Source organism: Oryctolagus cuniculus, chromosome 4 (assembly GCF_964237555.1).
Source record: "Oryctolagus cuniculus chromosome 4, mOryCun1.1, whole genome shotgun sequence".
Classification (NCBI taxonomy): domain Eukaryota; kingdom Metazoa; phylum Chordata; class Mammalia; order Lagomorpha; family Leporidae; genus Oryctolagus; species Oryctolagus cuniculus.
This window is the reverse complement of record NC_091435.1, coordinates 42,536,592-42,558,305: the sequence shown is the minus strand read 5'-3', so window position 1 is coordinate 42,558,305 and position 21,714 is coordinate 42,536,592. Positions and strand designations below refer to the sequence as shown.

At 35.6% G+C, this 21,714-nt stretch overlaps 1 long non-coding RNA gene across 4 annotated transcripts in view; it reads right to left on the bottom strand.

Annotated features, from left to right (window-relative positions):
• Window positions 1-5,627: 5,627 nt before the first annotated feature.
• The window catches only part of LOC103350580 (uncharacterized), a 64,711-nt gene continuing 48,624 nt past the window's right edge, over window positions 5,628-21,714 (bottom strand). For 3 of the 4 annotated variants that reach the window (XR_011387799.1, XR_007908954.2, XR_007908953.2), the window contains one exon: window positions 18,438-19,606. This is a non-coding gene — a long non-coding RNA (uncharacterized lncRNA). Of the gene's footprint in view, window positions 5,966-18,437; window positions 19,607-21,714 lie in introns of those variants that run through there. The other variant, XR_007908955.2, reaches the window with a different exon arrangement.

The window sequence follows — 21,714 nt, the reverse complement described above, 5'->3', positions numbered from 1 at the left end:
CAGTGGAAAGAACGGGTCATCAAAGAAGGAGGTACCTTTCTCTGAAGGGAGGAGAGAACTTCCACTTTGACCATGGCCTTGTCTAAAAATGATCAGAATCGGAGAACTCAGAGGGTTTCCATAGCCTTGGCAGCTCATGACAAGAGCCTAGGGTGATTACTGAGGCCATACACAAGAGTGTCAATTTGTTAAGTCAACAACAGGAGTCACAGTGCATTTACTCCTCATGTAGGATCTTTGTCCTTAGTGTGCTGTACATTGAGATCTAATGCTATAACTAGTACTCAAACAGTATTTTTCACTTTATGTTTCTGTGTGGGAGCAAACTGTTGAAATCTTTACTTAATGTATGCTAAATTGATCTTCTGTATATAAAGAGAATCGAAAATGAATCTTGACATGAATGGAAGGGGAGAGGGAGTGGATAAGGGGAGGGTTGCAGGTTGGAGGGACGTTATGGGGGGGAAGTCATTGTAATCAATATTCTGTACTTTGGAAATTTATATTCATTAAATAAAAGTTAAAAAATAAAAGAAAGAAATAGAAATTGAGTTACAGGTGAAGCATTTTAAATATTGAAACAAATTGATAACTCATATTTGAAAGAATGCAGTGACTTTCAAAACCTATGAGGGCATTTGAGAGTGTTTACTTTGTGGAATTAGGGGAGTTGCAGTAATGATAAGTGTAATTAATAGGACCATGATATAAGGTAGATGAATGAGAATATGTTGAAAAAGAAAATAGAATTTGAGAATGGATAAACAAAAATAAAAATAACCTAGGGTTTTACAATGTGTATATTTTGTGTAAGTAGGCACACATTGATCATGAAGTCACAATTTTCTGAATTACATTATTGGGAAAAATTAAAAAAACTAAATTAGAGAAACTAATACTACTGTTATTTATGTTATATATAAATTTATTCAAGAATAAAGCCTCCAACAATGGTTTTAAACACAGTTAATGATGACAAGTGAAAGTTTTTGATAGTAAATATTTCAAATTAAAAATGAAAGATCATAATTATACTCATGTTTTGGTTTCATTTGCTGATTTCTGATGTTCATTGAAAACTCATATTTTGAAGAAAATCATAAGACTCAAATTTTCAGTAGGGAAGCAAAACATAATTATCATCTTTCCACATTTCAATGCTCTATGTCAGCAAAATCTGGATATTTCCTTTTAAACTCTGATCTCTGGGAAAATATTATTTCTCAATTTTACTGAGAAATAGCAACACTATCTGAAAACGAGTGCTTTTCAGAAAACATAATGCAGTATAGATCATATATTCAGCCTTGCCCAAATTAAATTAGCGGCCACTTAGATTCAAGTCTTGTAACATATACTATTTACTTATTTATTTATTTATTTATTTGAAGGTCAGAGTTGGGGGAGAGAGAGAGAGAAAGAAAGATCTTCTATATGCTGTTTCATCATCCAGAGAGCTACAATGGTCAGAGCTGGGCTAGATGGAAGCCAGGAGCCAGTAGCTTCATCTGGTCTCCCATGTGGATGGCAAGAGCCTCAACATGGGCCATTTTCTGCTGCTTCTTTTCAGCATTAACAGGGAGGTGGATCAGCAGTGGAACATCCAGGACATGGACTCGCACTCATAGGATATGCTAGTGTTTCAGGAGACAACTTAACCTGCTAAGCCACAATGTTGGCTCCTGTACTTTCTTTTTTATCTTCTCAGTTTTATTGAAGTCTAATTGATAAAATTTTTATGCATTTATAGTGTAGGATGGGATATTTTATATATGCATGCATTATTAAATAGTTACCCAAATTAAGCTGAATGACATATATCCATCACCTCACATAGTTATATTTTCATAGTGAAAAAAATGTAGGATCTACTGACAAATTTTTTGCATGCAAAATGTTACTATCAGCTACAGTAATGTTGCTATATGTTTTATCTCTGGAACTTATACAGCCTGAATAATTGAAACTTTATGGCTTTTGATCCACATTTCCCCTCTCATTTTTTTATACCCTTGCAACAATAATTCTACTATCTTATAAGTCCAATTTTCATAAATTCTTCATAAAAGTGACATCATAAAGTGTTGGTCCTTTTGTAGTTGGCTTATTTCGTTTGGCATAGTGTTATACAAGTTGATCCTTGTCATAAATGACAGAATGTTCATGTTTTCTGAAGCTGGATAATATTCTATTGTGTCTATATGTATATTTATTTCACTTTTCAAAATACACTTATGTATTAATGAACACTGCTGTTGATTCCACATCTAATATTGCCATACAAATCAGAATTCAAGGGCAGGCTTTTGGTTAGTAGCTAGGACACTAGTTAAGTTGCTTGTATACCATGTCAGGGCATCTGAGTTTGATGCCTACCTCTGGCTTCTTTTTTTTTTTAACTTTTATTTAATGAATATAAATTTCCAAAGTACGATTTATGGATTACAATGGCTTCCCCCCCATACCATCCCTCCCACCCACAACCCTCCCCTTTCCCACTCCCTCTCCCCTTCCATTCACATCAAGATTCATTTTCGATTATCTTAATATACAGAAGATCAGCTTAGTGTACATTAAGTAAGGATTTCAGCAGTTTGCTCCCACACAGAAACATAAAGTGAAAAATAATAGATGATTTTTTTTAAATGATGATGAAATCAGATCAGGCCTATTGTCATGTTTAATCCCAGTGAGAGTCAAGTTGGGAGTTGATAATTTCTTTCTTTTTTTTTTTTTTTTTTTTTTTTTTACAGAGGATCAGTTTAGTATGCATTAAGTAAGGATTTCAACAGTTTGCACCCACATAGAAACACAAAGTGAAATATATTGTTTGAGTACTCGTTATAGCATTAAATCTCAATGCACAGCACATTAAGGACAGAGATCCTACATGAGGAGTAAGTGCACAGTGACTCCTGTTGTTGACTTTACCAATTGACACTCCTGTCTATGCCATCAGTAATCTCCCTATGCTCCAGTCATGAGTTTCCAAGGCTATGGAAGCCCTCTGAGTTCTCCGATTCTTATCTTGTTTAGACAAGGTCATAGTCAAAGTGGAGGTTCTCTCCTCCCTTCAGAGAAAGGTACCTCCTTCTTTGAAGACTTGTTCTTTCCACTGGGATCTCACTCACAGAGATCTTTTGCCAGAGTGTCTTGGCTTTCCATGCCTGAAATACTCTCATGGGCTTTTCAGCCAGATCCGAATGCCTTTAGGGCTGATTCTGAGGCCAGAGTGCTATTTAGGACATCTGCCATTCTATGAGTCTGCTGAGTATCTCACTTCCCATGTTGGATCACTCTCCCCTTTATTTATTCTATTGGTTAGTTTTAGCAGGTACTAGACTTGTTTATGTGCTTCCCTTTGACTCTTAGTCCTTTCATTATGATCAATTGTGAACTGAAATTGATCACTTGGAATAGTGAGATGGCATTGGTACATGCCACCTTGATGGGATTGAATTGGAATCCCCTGGTATTTTTCTAACTCTACCATTTGGGGCAAGACAGCTTGAGCATGTCCCAAATTGCACATCTCTTCCCTCTCTTATTCCCACTCTTATGTTTAACAGGGATCACATTTCAGTTAAATTTCAACACTTAAGAATAACTGTGTATTAATTACAGAATTAAACCAGTCATATTAAGTAGAACAGACAACAAAACTACTAAGAGGGATAATGTATTAAGTTGTTCATTAACAGTCAGGGCTATGCTGATCAAGTCACCGTTTCTCATAGTGTCCATTTCACTTTCAACTGGTTTCCTTTTTGGTGTTCAGTCAGTTGGCACCGATCAGGGAGAACATATGGTATTTGTCCCTTTGGGACTGGCTTATTTCACTCAGCATGATGTGTTCCAGATTCCTCCATTTTGTTGCAAATGACTGGATTTCGTTGTTTCTTACTGCGATATAGTATTCTAAAGAGTACATATCCCATAATTTCTTTATCCATCAGATGTCTACTGTTGCAGTATTTCGGAGGCAGGAGTGATGGCTTAAGTAGTTGGTTCTTTGCTACCCACATCGGAGACTTGGATTAAGTCCTGGGTGTTTTGGGTACTTGGGAGTGAACCAGTGGATAGGAGTGCAGCCTGTCTCTTTTCTCTCTTTCTTCCTCCCTCTCACCCTCCTTCCCTTCCTCCCTCCCTATCTTTGTACGTCTCTCTCTCTTTCAAATAGGACCTTATTATTTTTCAAGATTGAAAATGTCTCTTCAAAATACTGATTTTACTTCCTTTGTATGTATACTTAAAAATGGGATTGCTATATGGTAGTTGTTTTTTAATTTTTTGAGGAAACTTGCAACTCTTCTAGAAGAGAAATAAGCAGGGTCTGGATTTGAACAGAGTAGCTGGGACATGAGGAACATTTTGAGGTTCTTTATGTGAGATGTACTTTTTTTCTAAATGAGGTGTTTGTTGCCATAAACTTCTCTCTTAGCACTGCTCTCACATCATGTTGTAGGTTTTGATATGTTACATTACTGTTTTCATTTGTTTCAGTATATATTTTATTTACTTTTAAATTTTTGGACACATTTACTAATATGTGCCTTTATAATTTCAACAAAATTGAAAATCTACCAATTTTTCTCCACTTATTGATTTGTATTTTCAGATCGTTGTGATCCAAAATTCAACTAGATGAATTTTGATACTTAAACTTTCTAAAACTTGTTTTGTGGTCTATAATGGAGAAGAAAAAAAATGTGCATTCTATCAATGGTGGATAGAATGTTCCAAAGACATCTGTTAGGATGATTTGGTCAAAATTTCAATTGAAATCTAGTATTTCCTTGTATTTTTCTGCCTATTTGATCTACCATTGATAAAAAAGAGATAATGAGGTTTTTCTAACATTATTATACTGCTGTTTTTCCCTTGGTGTCCTTTAATATTTGCTTTATACATGTAGATGTTCCTTTGTAATTGTTATGTTCTTGATTAATTGATCCCTTTATCATTAAATTATGGCATTCTTTGTCTACTGTGAATATTTACACTTAAAGTCATTTGAATGAAATATTCATGTCCATCCTTTCTTTTCAACCTATGTGCATCCAGAAAGTTAAGTCCAGTTTCATAAATGGAACACTTAATTGAGTCCTGTGCTTGTTTTCTTTTTAGGCTCTGTATTTCCTTTAATTGGACAATTTAATTAATTTACGTTTAATGTGATTATTGATGGTTGAAGAGGTAGTGTTGCCATTTCGCTAATTGTCTTCTGGTTGCTATGTAGATTCTATCTTCCTTTCTTGATGCCTTTCTTTGTCATTAGGTAGTTTACTACAGTGATACACTTTGATTTCTTATGTTTTTTCCTTTTGTGTGTCTACTATAGGTTTTCTCTGTGTGATTACCATGAGATTTACATAAGATCTTTTACCATTATAACAGGCTATCTTAAGCTGATAACAATTTAATTTTGTCATATTAAAAATAAAATCATTTTACTCCCTCCATTTTATGCTTCTTTTTCCATAATTTACATTTTATATGGTGTACCCTTTAAGAAATTATTTTAATTTTGTTATTTGAATAGCTTTTTCTTTAAATATTTATATTAAAGACGGAAGTGACTTACACATCACCATAGAGATTATCATGAATTTTTCTGTGTGCTTGATTTTATAAATGGGTTTGATACTTTCATATGATTTTATTTTACTAATTAGCATTCTTTTCTTTCTGTTTGAACAAATCCCGTAGCATTGTAAGATGAGGCTGATAGTGATGAATTCAATCAGCATTTGTTTATCTGGAAAAGCATCTCTCCTTAATTTCTGAACAACTTCATTGTGTAAAGTATTTCTGTTTGGCAAATATTTTATTTTTTCCTTCAGCACTTCGTGTATACTGGCCCACTCTTCCTCTGCATGTGGGGTTTCTGCTGAGGAATCCACTAGAAGCATTGAAGTCCATTTCACTCAGCATAATGTTGAAGGCAGAAGACAGAATATCAGAGCTAGAAGACAGTATTTGGAAATATCTTAGACAAAGAAATGAAGAACAAATTAGAAAAAATTAAAAACAATGTTCGATACTTATTGGATTCTATCAATGACCCAAGATACAGGTCTTGGAGTTCCTGAAGGTGAGGAAAGCAAGAATGGATTAGAAGGCTTATTCAGTGAAATAATTAAAGAAGCTTTCCTAATTTGGAAATGGAAAGGAATGTTCAAGTACAAAAAGCATGTAGAACTCCTAGTAGACATGGCAGACAAGATCTTCAACACAAAACATTATAGAGAAACTTATAACTAAAATATAAAACAAAGATTCTAAAATGTGCATGGGAAAAATGCCAGGTTGCTTTCAGAGAATCTTCATTTAGATTCACAATGATTTCTCATCAGAAACCACGAAGGATAAAAAAGAATGAAGAGATACAGTCCAAGTCTTAAAAGAAAAAAAAAAGTCAACCCAGAATAGTGTACACTACAAAGCACTCATTTATCAATGTGTGAAGGTGAAATAAACATAACATACAGAAATTGAAGAAATAACAAACAGAAATTGAAGGAATTTCTCAAAAACTCATCCAGCCTTACAAAAGATGCTTATGGTGTGAAAACACAGAAAGATAGTCATTATATGAAAAAGAGAAACACACACACACACACACACACACACAGAGAGAGAAAGAATCTTCCAGCCACAAGTTTACCTGTCAGAATACCACAACAGCATGGGCTGAGCTAAGCTGAGGCCAGGAATCAGACACTCCACTCCTGATCACTTGAGCCATGACCACTTCTTCCCAAGGTTTGCATTGTCATGAATTAGGATCCGGAAATGGTGCTGGGTTTTAAATCCAGGCACTCTGGTAGGGAAAATCATTTTTAATCTACATCTTAGCTGCTGGCCATATACCCACTCCACCAATTCATTCTTCAGCAGTCAACTTTTTATTATGTTTTCATTTTTAGTGTTATCTTCTATGCATGAGAATTGTGGTATTTATAAGTGCCAGGAAATTACAAAAACAGTTCTTAAGCCCTTTCAAAGCTACTGGTTTACTATGCAAGTCTGTAATAAGACAAAGATTTCAGAAGTAATACCCTCAGAGATAGTAGAGTTAATGAATTAAAAACTGGCAAAGCCATGAACAAACATCATTATCCATGCTTCCAGAAAATAAAAAAAAAATATTAAGTAAGTGTGGAAAGAGATAAAGTGTGGTAACAGCTTGGAGAAGGCATATTAAAATGAATTCCTGTAGTGAAGACACACCAATTTGAAAACCTTATTTGGAAATTAGGAAAAAATAAATTTAATCTTCACGGTAGTCATGTTATAAACAGAAATATATTTCCTACTTAATTTGAATAACAATAACTAAATAATTATAAATAAGAAAAATTTTACTCTAAGAAAATCTCCAACGTTCATCATTTTTCAATATTTGTCATATAGCAACATCATATAAAGTAATTAACAAGAAAAAAGACAGAAAGTGAGGCTAGTGGTTAAACCACCTATATCTAATATTGGAGTACTTGGGTTTGATTCCTGATTCTGGCTCCAGACTCCAGCTTCCTGCTGCTGCAGACACTGGGCAGCAGTGGTGATGACTCAGTTGGGTTCCTGCCATCTACATGGAAGAGTTAATAGCATGCTCAGCTTCTTGCTTTGGCCTGGCCCAGACTCAGCTATTGTGGACATTTGGGGAGTCAACAAATCGATACAAGATTTCTTTTTTTGTCTGAAAATCTCTGTCTCTGTCTCTCTGTCCCCCTCCCTCTCACTATTTCCTTCTCAAATGGGTAAATTAAAAAAAAAAAAAAAGAAAACAGATTAGATAGGGATGGAAATTATTGCACAAAAATAAAAATTATGAAATATTAGAGAGAAGCTAGCTACATATTACATACCTTTAAAATATATCACATTTGAATAAGACCCTTAGTTTCTACTTGGATGTAGAACATTAGTTTTAGAGAAATGAAATGATGTAGACACCAGAGACTAAATTATGTGAACCAGAGGTACAGAAGGACAAAATTAGAGTCTCATTGGGATTTAAAAAAGAAGATAGATGCTTGTAACCCATCACTTATTTTCCCCAACAAAAGAATTTGACATTGCAAACTGCTTTGTGTTTATGGAGGTCAAATGTATAAAATGGTAGTAAATTCTGAAGAAAAAAAGGAATGCTTGTGAACTTGTGCTTGTTATAGTAAAAGCAACTTTACATTTTTGTCAATTTTACCATCTCCAAATATTCAAACCATCAAACTAACCTTTTATGCTTAAATTTAGGTAAACAGCATTTCCAGTATGTAATTGACAGTCAAATGGCTTCCCTGTACAGCATAACCTGTGTTCCATGAACTTAGTGAATTACCACAAATGTAGAGCGCTCCATATTGCATTCTGTAATTTGAGTCTTGAAAAACAATAATATTGATGCTACCAATCCCATGTTTGTTTACTACCTCCTGCATGACACAACCAGTTTGGAAAAGATACTACCACAAAGAAGATTTAACAAAACCTACATTATAATGTTCTTCTGTGAGATTTCACCTGCATATTAAGTCAATTTGCTCTAAAATATAAATACATATGTTTGTCTTTTAAGGTTGTTGCTAAGAGATATCAACTTGACCAGTATTAATTTTTGTCAGCTTTCTATTCTAATTTTTTCTATACTTAGAATAATAGAGCTATTTAAGTAAGTCAGATTGAGAAAGTATACTTCAAATTCTTCATAGATTGTAGCAGAAAGAATATTTCTAAAAAGAATCCTTAAATTAAGACTTAAGTAGGCTTATGAAAGAATAAATCATAAAATAAGTAAACATCAGAAATAACACATCCCATCATCGTCCTGTTTCAGTTATATGTATATGTATATCACATATATATTAAGTTTTGCAAAGTTCTGTGAAAAAATTTGGAGACTTTCTGATTATTGGTCTTAAATGATAAAGAAGAGAGGAAAACTTCACTAAGTTATTCTTCCAATTTGAAAAGATTATACATTATGGCATGAATGTGCATAAATAATTGTCTAATAGCTGAAAAACAGATACAAGCTTTCACCTAGATATAAGAGGACTAAAAAATGTAGTCATTTTGCTTGCCCAAATGAAAAATATATATATTTTTAAAACATGTCATGAGATGGATGCGTGTTCACACCTGGGGTTGCTTTGCTCAGAAATACTGTGTTAGCCACTAAGAAAAAAATGGCTTGGGTAGGAAGTTACTTAAATAGTTGTATCCAAGAAATCTAGGTAAAGTGTTGGTTTGTGCTTTCTATTCTGACTCTCATTACTGATGGAGTCACCTTAACTGACAGCCATCTCCCCAAGATGTTTGTCCCCGAGGTTAGCCGTGCAACCAGGAGTTGGGAACAGAAAAGGGCTGGGCCTTTGGTCCTAGTACTTCTTTGCTCTACTATGACTGTGCAGTTTGTCACTGAATGAGAGTGTGAGGTCACAGTATTTCAAAGCATATTACTTTAAATCAGTATCATTTTATGAGGATTGAAGAAAAAGCCTTCAGGAACAACTTCCCTGCTTAGCCCAACTGATGTTGATTCTGGGATGAGCCTGATGAATGTAATGCCTGCCAGTTTGTAGATAACTAAATCAAGGAAGGGTAGTGATTGCACAGAAAACAGAGCAGGATTCCTAGAGCTCTTAGCATGGCTGAACCAATGGAGAGATCAAACAAGATGAAATTTAACAAATGGGCCAGTTCTTCATCTAAGAATGTCCAAGTACAGAGCCTTTACCCAGGGAGATGACTGAGTTTGCCTTGAAAGACTGTCTAAAAAACATTTAAGAGGAGGTTAGTCAATGTGTAGAAGTGGTCTCATTGTGGTGGTGCCATGAGCTTTATGAACTGATGTAAATACAGAATGAAATGTGGAGAAGATGAGAGTAGTGGTGATAGTTCTACCTGATTCTGCAGTGCTTAAGCTTCTTCCAAAGTGTGGAGAAAGAAGTTTAAACAATGCAAATGAGCCATTGAGAGATTGGAAATGTTTTCCTGAAGAAAGAAAGATACAGAAAATGTGAAGTGCCTTAATATATTTGAATAATTATTATACAAAGAGTAATAGGCTTGTTCTGCAGAGGCTAAAGGAGGAAAAATTTTTGGCTAACCTGAAGGTAGTGCTTTTAAACTCTGATCTAATGTGAAGAATTTTCTAGTTCTAGATGTCATAGTCTTCTGATAATTAAATATTCAAGCAGAATGTGGTATCTATTAGGCATAGGATATTAGAATGAGAAATCAAGCATCCACAGGGGCATGGGACACAGTAAGTTTCCTTTTATTTTTGTGATATAATCTCAAACTTTTAATTTTCTTGTAGTTTAAAGACTTGCTTAAAGCAGACTTCTTATTTGCTTCATCTTATATTTTTTAAATTTATCTATTTGCTTACTAATGAACTTTTTTTTTTTTACTTTTTAAAATTTATGTAAAGGGAACAACATTCCTGTATTTCATATTTACAGTTAAAAGAGCATAATAATACTTCCAACCATACTCACTCACTCTCATCCTCTGTCCTTCATCTTTTTTTATTTTTCTTTTAGTTTTTGAAAAGATATACTTTTAATTTTCTTTATAATCATGATAAGTTTTGGGACTCCTTTAGATACGACAGTCTGATTCATTGATTCAGATATAACTACTGCATTGCCCATTTTAGTAAGATTTATTTTACTGCCCCACTAGTTAGGTGAAAGGAGTAATTCAGTTCAATAAACTTTTAGTGAAATACCCTTTGTATGACAGACTCAATCCCTAATCTTTAAGAGTTAAACTTGAGGAAACTAAAAACAGACACATCACTGTATACTCGGATAAGCCATATGATAGAGGAGAGTGAGGAGGGTCGAAGAGAGAAAAACAAAGTCTAATTTGGAAAGGTGTATTTGGGTGGTCTTTTGTGGTGAGAGACAAAATAAGAAGAAAGTAAGCTTTTATTAGCACTGGGAGATTTAATTTGGGGCTATGGACTGGACTCAGTGACATTTAGCACCTCTTCCAGATCTGAAGTTTGTTCTCCATAGTATTGGTATGACTATGAGACCCAATACAATCCGCAAACAATGTACTGAGGAGCCATCCAGCATATTCCTTCTCCTCTAAAGCAAAAGCAGACTCCAGTGTATTAGAAAACAGCATTGGGGCCGGATGAAGCCACTGCCGGCAGTCTTGGCATCCCATACAGGCACCAGTTCGGGTCCTGTCTGCTCCACTTCTGATCCAGCTGTCTGTGATGGCCTGAGAAAGCAATGGAAGGTGACCCAAGACCTTGGGTCCCTGCACCCATGTGGGAGACCCAGAAGAAACTCCTGATTCCTGGCGTTGGATTGGCGCAGCTCCAGCCATTGTGGCTAACTGGGGAGTGAACCAGCAGATGGAAGACCTCTCTCTCTCTCTGCCTTTTCTTTTTTCTCTGTTTAACTCTGACTTTCAAATAAATACATAAATCTTTTTTTTTTTAAAAGTATTGATTTTCTGCTATTTTTCTAAGAAAATATATCATCTGCACTTTGTTCCCATGCTTCTGAATTAGAATTGTTGACTAGTAGATGACAAAGGTTATAATATCTTTGTCTTGGAGAAAGTTTTCTTTTCCAGGTACCTAAATCTTCCTAAAGATGATTATTTCTTATCTGTTACTCTATTTTCCTGGTTGAAAGCCTAGGCCTAGGCTTGGTGGCCAAGTCTTTGCTTAGCTCGTGAAATGATAATTTCTTTTTTTATGACTTTCTCACTCTCACTCCTTGCTCAGATTTCATTGAAATCACCTGTAGTTTTAGTCCAAAATAAACAGACTCTTTCTTTCCTTTGTGTATTTAAGAACAATGATTTATGGCTAGCTTCTTATGCCACTGTGTTGATGCTATATTCCAAAGCACAGAGGCAATCATTTAGGCACAGAAGATACTGCAATTAAAAAAAGAAAATTATTACTGCCTTTGAACAGCTTGGCTACTAGAGGGTGAGATGTACCCTAAGAAAATTATTTCTAGTTGTAGCAGGTTCTAGAAAACAGATCATGAGAAAGGATATAATCAGATATTGGGGGTGGGGGTGTGCTGTCATAATTAGAGTTCTCAGAGAGTCTCTGATTAAGTGATATTTGAGCACAGACCCAGAACTAGTAAAAACTCAAGTCCTGTGGTCTCTTGGTGATGAACACTCTAACAGAAACAACTGTAAGTTTTAAGACAGAATGAGGAATGGCAATGGTAGCCAGTGAGATGGGAGTGGTGTGAGACATGGAATAGTGGTCAGAGAGTAGGACTGATGGATGTAAGTGTATGGGAGGAAGAATATGATTAGAGCTATAGGACTTTGTAAACCATGCTAGAAGCTCTCCATTTTTAATTGTGTGGGAAGTCATCAGAGTATTTTTTAACAGATGGATTATGACTTAAGCTGTGTGGAAAATAGCCTATTAAGAGGTACCATTGGATCAGATATATCAGTTAAAATGTGATTTCAGTATCCCAGGAAAGACGAAAGCTATTCCTTATATGAGGCTATAGATGACTAGAAATGGTTAGGTCTTGGATATGTTCTGAGTTTCAGTAACAAGATTTTGCAAATAGATTAAATTTTGAGTGTGAATAATTGTGAGGAGTCATGGGCAACTCAAAGAGTGGTTTGAGTAATTGGATGAGTTAGGTACATTGATGTGGATGATATTTTAGAAGAACTGTGACGGTGGTTCAAGTTTGGCTAAGTTTGATTTACTAATTAGTTTCATAAAGGAATTCTTGAGTAGGGAGTTGAAAATTTAAGCCTTTAAGTAAGAACATGGGTTATTTTTACAGACATTTTAGAGAGTTAGTCTAAGATCACGGGACTAAATATTATTGGGGAACTATTATAGTTAGGAAAAATGTCTTAGGCCAAAGTATCAAGATAATTCAATATTCAGATTTTAGGTATATTAGTAGGATTCAGAAAGGGACATGAGTAGGAATGTCAGTGAGTCTGAGAACCAGCCAAATGCTTGTGACTTTATGAAGGCAAAGTCAAGACAATGATTCATAAATATAAGAGGCATCACAGTGTCAAATTGCTGAAGGGTTGACAGAGATGAAGACTTAGGAATGGCCAGGGTATTAGAAAGCATGACAATCATTTGTAATTTGATAGTTAATTCAGGGGAAGTCTATGAAAGAAATTCTGACTAGAGAGAATAGGAACTGAGAAAGTTCAGACAGCAAGAAAATACAAATATTTGAACAATTTTGTTTAAAAAGAAACAGAAAAAATACATATAGTGGCTCAAGGGGTATGTGGGTTAAAGAGGCTATAGGATATGAAATGTGTATAGCATAGAATACTTCTGCTCTGATGAGAAGAATTGGGGGATGGGGAGAGAGAGATTGATGACTCAGGAGAAATAGAGAGATTATCAAGCTTGTCATGTTACCACCTACAATAGCAAGGTCACACTTCCTATTATTCCTGTAAAGGTGGGATCTTTTGACATTTTTCACATTTTATATCTCTAACATTCAAAGCACAGAAGCAGAGGCCCAGAGCTTGAATGCAGTTATATCAATCAAGAATTCCCTGTGAGATAAAGGGCTATAGCAGCATCAAGACCCTTGGTGATCTGTTTCTTTCTTTCAAATATAACTGATATCCACTTCTGTTCTTTCTTTTGCCTAAAGGTAATTCCTTTGTTTTGTGGATCTTTTCAAAATCAGCTAATTGAATTGTTTTCTAGTATTTTCAATCCAAAAGCCATTTATAAGACAATTTTACAGTAGAGGAATGAATGAATCTAAGCCAATTTCTCCCAATCTACTGTGTGTGAATTTCTCATAATACTATTATGTAACAGCATAGACCACAACACACACATTCACACATATTTCTTTATCATCTGGACCTGAATTTGTCAGAAATCTGAATTGAAAACTACAACTAAACTACTGAGATTATCTTCATCAGATAAGGAATAATTTGTCAAAATAAATAATTTTTTGGAGTAACTAACTTTATTTGATGCAAGGGAGCAAAGATAAAAAAAAAAAAGTCCACCAAAAAATGGCTCCTAATAATGCTGCTACTGGAAATACTGCCACCAGATACTTGATATTTGTTTCCATGTCACTGTATTCAGTCATTCCAAATTCGTATCATGGAGCCCACTTGCTACTGGGGCCATGGGAAAGTCTAAATGGTCAACAGAGCATAGATCATATGATTGTTCTCTAGTGGGCAGGAAATGGGAAGAGGGTTATTTTTGTTTAACTTTTGTTTAAAAACACGTGATAGCACTTGCACTTAACACATGATAGAAAATAAAACATGACTTACAACTGATTTGAGATCTTTAATGGGGTAGAGACCAATGGCCAAATAAGAAGAACTTTTAATATCCAGGGAAATCAGTTTACTCCAGCTGAAGTTGTCTCTGTCAGTGTTTTTGTTTCTTTACAGAGCCCATCATGAAATACGTTGCCAAGTTTACTTTTTGGCAGATATCCTCCAAAGCATAATTATCAACCAGTGCATGTTTCTTTGGGAGTGTGACAGAAAATAGCAATAAGCAATATCTACAATTTTTTTTTAACTTTTATTTAATGAATATACGTTTCCAAAGTACGAATAATGGATTACTATGGCTTCCCCCCCATACCGTCCCTCCCACCCACAACCCTCCCCTTTCCCACTCCCTCTCCCCTTCCAATGTCTACAATTTTTAAAAATTGGTTATCAGACATGATTGCTATCTATATTTTATTCATTTTATATATAGATAATATATTATATATATATATATATATCTTGCTGGTTATCTGTTCCTGAACTGAAACACTTTTCTATTTGTTTCAAATCAGCACTATATATACTAAAACCTGTGTATCGTCAAAGTCCTTTTGAAAACCCAAATCTTTAAAACTGGCTTTTTCAGGACTTCCTCTGGCATTATGTAGCTGTTGGGAGATGGCCAAATTATAATTCTCTGTGTCTTCAGCCATAAAATTGTTACAAGAACACCTCAAATCCTACATCAATGTCCATATTAAACATGAAATATATAAATACAAGTAATTAATTTTGGATGTTGTGAAAAGCTGTAAAATAAAATACATTATTTGCTACTGTATTCAGAAAGACATGTTTAATTCCTCATCAGACTAGTTTTAGAAACATCAGATTAAAAGAAAAATAGAATAGAGTGCCTCTTATAAATAAGAGATCAAGACATAATATAACTGTTTAAGATATATATGTGCTAAAATAAATAAATTCTTCATTATCTGCTGCTATTTTTTTCCTTAACAATCTCCTATTCCCATTAGATCCAATGTAAATTAAGACTGAAAATAATCATTATCTGATGGTCACTGATTTATGTGAAATCATCCTAGCAGAGAAAAGTGCGCTCTCCTCAGTAGGAGCTAACACAGTGCCATTGAACGCTATGGGAGCTTCATGAATAGTTTATAACAATTCAAGAGGCCATATGTCCAAATCCACAGTCATTGATACCTTTTGGCATGGATTTCAAAGTGTGGCAATATTGGCAGCTTTGGATACTGAACTGAAGCTGGGGATTGTTCATTTTAATTAAGGGTTGGAGTATCTTGGCATGGAGTGCATCAAGCAACCTAATGAGCACTTGAGTAAGGAATTAGAAAATCTGGATTGTAGATCTAGGATTCTTTCGTTATTAAGTAGTAAATGTATGTATTTCTCTCTCTTCATATACTGAGATTTAGGAAATGCAAAAATGTGTTAAAATATAATCCAAAGATATATGTCAGGCTAAGAATACATCATCATCATTTAACCCAATCACTTTAATGTTCTCAATTTTTTAAATGTGTAAATGCCAAGAAATTGGGAGAATCAAATAAGATAATAAGTGGGTAAACTCTGTGAGAACTGCACTCTGCAATGAAAGTTAAAATGCTTATGGTTATAACTATAGGAGTGTACTTCAAACAAATCATTAAAAGTGAGATTGAAAGATAAGTTTATCTTGATGAAAGCATTTTGAAATTAATGCATACCAGGAGTCTTCAAAAGGTTCATGGAAATGCAAATTATGGAAAAAACAGTGCAAGTATTTCAAATTTTCTTTTTTACAAAAATTAAACATATCTTTTAATTCCACTTCTCACATACTTTTTGAAATGTCCTTTCATTGGTATCATTTCAGCAGTAGCTAGGTTAGGGGAGAACGTATACTCGAAAAGCATTAAACTCATTTTTGCATTGATGAACCTTTACATCAGTGATAATTATTTAAGAACTCTCTCCTGTGTGGTGCATAGACAGGCGATACAGAAAAGTCACAGGCATTTACTCTCTGCCATGATCCAATATTAGACTAGTGGCTGAGGGTTAATTCAGAGATAACCTGCAATTTATAAAGTCCATTCAAAAGTCTGTGATCCAAATCAATGGCATTGCTTACCACTACCACCTGAAAATAGCAATTGCTAGAAAAAACCCCAGAGGGGACATTTGGCTTTATACTAGAGAGATAATACAACTTATGTAGGTGTCGGCCATTCTGATACAATGTACTGCATTCTTCCAGAAGAAAAGATGAAATCCCTGTTCAGTCCCTAAGAGATACAACATAAGCCCCCAGGGGACTTACACTCAGCCCATGGAATGGATGTTGTCTCCACAGACTTTTTTTTTTTTTATCTTTTATTTAATGAATATAAATTTCCAAAGTACGACTCATGGGTTACAATGGCTTCCCCCCCCATACCGTCCCTCCCACCCACAACCCTCCCCTTTCCCACTCCCTCTCCCCTTCCATTCACATCAAGATTCATTTTCGATTATCTTAATATACAGAAGATCAGCTTAGTATACCTTAAGTAAGGATTTCAACAGTTTGCTCCCACACAGAAACATAAAGTGAAAATTAATAGATGATTTTTTTTAAATGATGATGAAATCAGATCAGACCTATTGTCATGTTTAATCCCAGTGAGAGTCAAGTTGGGAATTGATAATTTCTTTTTTTTTTTTTTTAACATAAACAAGTCTAGTATCTGCTAACACTAACCGATAGAATAAATAAAGGGGAGAGTGATCCAACATGGGAAGTGAGATACTCAGCAGACTCATAGAATAGCGGATGTCCTAAATAGCACTCTGGCCTCAGAATCAGCCCTAAAGGCACTCGGATCTGGCTGAAAAGCCCATGAGAGTATTTCAGGCATGGAAAGCCAAGACACTCTGGCAAAAAGATCTCTGTGAGTGAGATCCCAGTGGAAAGAACAGGTCTTCAAAGAGGGAGTTGCCTTTCTCTGAAGGGAGGAGAGAACCTCCACTTTGACTATGACCGTGTCTAAACAAGATAAGAGTCGGAGAACTCAAGGGGCTTCCATAGCCTTGGAAACTCATGACTGGTGCATAGGGAGATTACTGATGCCATAAACAGGAGTGTCAATTTGTAAAGTCAACAACAGGAGTCACTGTGCACTTACTCCTCATGTAGGATCTCTGTCCTTAATGTGCTGTACACTGAGGCTTAATGCTATAACGAGTACTCAAACAGTATATTTCACTTTGTGTTTCTATGGGGGTGCAAACGATTGAAATCTTTACTTAATGTACACTAAACTGATCTATAAAAAAAAAAAGAAATTATCAATTCCACAGACTTTTTTAAATAGTTATCTTGAGAGGGTTGTTTCAAATGAAACAACGTCCTTTTAGTGGTGACAATACAGGGACATAAAAGAATTGCCTCACAAAATAGTATCTCCTTTCTTTCTTATTTATATTAATTTGAAATAAGATTTTTATTCTAGCAGGAACAACACTTTCAGACTTATCTGTGGGTGTTGGTGCTGTGGTCCAGCAGGTTAAGCCACCTCTTGCAATGCTGACATCTCACATGGGTGAGTCCCAGCTGCTCCATTTCAGTTCCAGCACCCTGTTAATGCACCTGAGAAAGCAGCGACACATAGCCCAAATGCCTGGGTCCCTGCACCCACATGAGGCACCTGGATGAAGTTCCTGCCTCCCATCTTCAGCCTGGGCCAGACCCAGCCCCTGCAGCCATTTGCAAAGTGAGACAGTGGATGGAAGATGTCTCTCCCTCTCTCTGTAACTCTGTTTCAAATACATAAAATAAACCTTAAAAAACTCTTACTTGTGATTAAAAACTTAGTTTAAGTGGGTCATTAGAGAATTCCATTTGAAAATTGCTGGCAATGAGGTTTTTCTACTGGATTGGTTGAAAATCAAGATTCAGAACACAACCTGAGAAGAGAAGAGAGAGAACACAAGGCCTTGAAACACCACAGATTTAAGAGGAGCGGAGATAAATGAATATTATAAGTTGGTGATGGATCAAAGAAAAAACCAAATATCGAATGAGTGAAACAGGTTGAATTGGGGGAAAAACCCTTCAGGACTGCAAATGCAAATGGGCATAAGAGAAATAGCTGTGGTGTTTTGGTTATCACCCAGAAAAATCTGATTTATAGTTGTTCTACTCCATGCTTTAGTTCTGATAAACTTTGTCCTTGATATTTGATATTTTCCAAGCAGGCATGATGCCATTCAGCTGAGGCCAAGTTGGGCTAATCAAACAGATATGAAGGCATTGGCAAGAGCACCTTAGTTTTTTTTTTATTAGCTAGTCCCTACATTTCCTTTCAACAATTTTGGTACTTCGGTCTCTAGAAATGTCAATGTTCTATTCTGATGCTGGAAGAAATGCTTTGTGATAATGCCATGAAATGAACATTTGACACAGGAAAATCTGCAAATCAACTTTTCACATTAGTTACTGTTACAATGACTCACTCCAGGGGTGCCATTTCTAGGCCAAAACATACATAACTATTATTCAGTAGCAAAGCATAAGAGAAGTAAATGCTGAGTCTGGAAAATGAAAGTGTGTTTTGTGAATTCAGGAGCGGAAGTGTGGTAGAGGAGAGAATCTTAAACAGTTTTTCTCCATAGGAGAGCTACTAGCTGCCAGGCGCTGCGTATCCCAGACACGTACATACTGATACGGTCTGGGGTGAAAATCAGCAGTTATGTAAGAGCCCTAAATGCGGCTTCCACAGCCACAAGTGCTATATTCTGCCTTTGTCCCTGATTTGAAGCAGTAGGTCTTCCCTTAGCATCGTTCTTTTTTTTTCTTTGTTTTCATTTTTCTCTTTTAAAGTTTCATTTTGCTCCCAATAAATTCTGTGGGGATAGGAAATGACAGAAAGCAGCAAAGACACAGTGAGAAAAAAAGAAGCTGTGTGCTACTTTAATTGTGTGCCTCAAAGTCATATTCTAATATTATCATCAGTTCGGTCACAGTCCATCCTGCATTTCAAATGAAATCTAAGAGGATAAACAATTTAAAATAAGTTTTATGTGCTGCTTTTGGAGAGCAGACAGATCATTGCATCCATCAAATCTCTGTTTACATCAATAGAGGCTGGCATGATCTTAAACTAGCAAAAACTGTTGCTGGTTTGTTGCTGTTAATATTCTCAGCTGCTTCACGGTCCAAGGCCTGCAGCAAGCGATCACTTAGGCATCCATCACCATAGTGGTTTTTACAGAATCTAATCCGCAACTCACGTGAGCACAAAGAAGTGTCTTTCATTCTAAAGAGGAGAAACTGGTAAAGAGAACACAATGCGGTTATTGACAGCACAGCTGATAAATTCTTGATAATGTGGTAGAAGGCTCAGGGTGTTATCATTTTTCAATTAGAATTCCTCAAAAGTTATATATGTTTTGACTGTTTTAGCTGTTCAGGTTCAGACAGATTGTTACTGGACAGGGTGCCAAACAGTGACAAAAGGACAAAATTAAAATTTTGAAATGTGTAGTTGCAAATGGGTTGGAATGCAGAACTTAGGGAGTGCAGAGATGACCGCTCTCCTAGTTGCTTATTGAATGTACAGAATCACATCCACATACATACAGTATAATAGTACTTGACTTACACGTTTGCTGTATGTATGTCCAATTTCAGTGCTATCTTTGCAGATAAAAATATAACCCTAGTTTATGCAATTTGAGAGACCTACAAGACATGGGGTGGGTTGTTGGCCTAGCAGTTAAGATGCCAGCGTCCCACAGTGAAGTACCTAGGATTGATACTTGGCTCATAGCCTGACTCCATATTCCTGCTCAAGAGGACCCTGTGAGATAGAATTGATAGCTCAAGTAATTGAATTTCTGCCTTCATGTGAGGGATATGGACTGGGTTCCTGGCTCCTGAGCTTTCACAACTGACCCAGCCTTGGTCGGTGTGGGCATTTGGGGAATAAAAAGTGGGTGGGAGCTCTTGATCTGCCTCTATCTCTCACTCTCTCTCTCCCTCCAACTCTTAAATGAATAAGTAATAGTTTCAAAATGAAAAAAGAAATGACTTCATTCTTCAATGATTTTTATCATCTACTACATGAGAGATGTTATTTATTCATGCCATCATATGAATTGGTTGCTTAATTTTGTGTAACAGCTATCTTATGATGATAAAAATATAGTGTCTAACAATGAAAAATTCAAGGTATGAAGTATGTTTCGTCACTTTTCCTAAAGTGGTAATAAAAATGAATTTAATTTCTACTGTTAAAATATTACTATCTTTTAAAAAGTTTATTTAAAGTATAAAAATCATTTTATCATCAATTGTTACTAAATCCTATCTTTTAAGTACGGTTAGTCTGAGACTGCTCACATTTCTTCATACGCCCTTTTCATCCACCTTATTAGCAAAACAGAAATCTATTTTCTGCCTTGCTAAAGTTAAAAACAAGTCATTAAAATCACTGTATTTGCAGCTATAATTTAAGGTGTTTATAATTAAACATTTCTAGAAGAAACATAATTACTGGAAACTTATTCTCTAATGTAGATTTATATAGGTTTGTGCAGTACTCCTAGTATTTATTTTTTAATTTTTATTTATTTATTTTAACTTTATCTGAAAGACAAAGAGACAGAAAGACAGAGACAATAGATTTCTCATCTACTGATTGACCCTCCAAATGCTTGCAACAGCTAGGGCTGGGTCATGTTGTAATCAGGAGCCTGGAAGTCAACATGGGTAAGGGTCCAAAAACTTGAACCATCACCTGCTGCTTTCCAGAGTGTGCATTATCAGGAAGCTGGAATTGGAAGCAGGGCCAGGATTGAACCCAGGCACTCAAATATGGGATGCAACCATCACAAGCAGCATGCTTACCACAGCAAAATGCATGCCTCTGCTAATCATTAATAATCAAAGTTAAGAGAAATAATAGTTATAAAAACCATGGACAAAATTAGTATAAAATACTAGGCTAATATTTCTTAAATGAATTTGCTTCAGAGAGACTGCATTATCTGTTACTAATTTTGCTGGGGAAATGGTTTAGATTTGTCTTTAAAATAAATTACACATTTACGTCTTATTAATGTCAAATCATAGTCTTCAATGGAACATGAAATAGGAAACAAATTCAACCCTTTTTAAAAGATTTATTCATTTTGAAAGAGTTAGAGAGAGTGTGTATGTGTGTTTGAGAGAGAGAGATCTTTCATCCACTGCTTCACTCCTCAGATCGCCACAATGGCCAGGGCTATGCCAAGACCATTTTCAGGTGCCAGGAGCTTCATCCAGGTCTCTCATATGGGTGGCAGGCTCCAAAACAATTGGGCCGTCCTCGGCTGCTTTTCCTAATCATTGGCAGAGAGCTGGATAGGAAGCAGAGCATCTGGGACTCAAACTGGTAT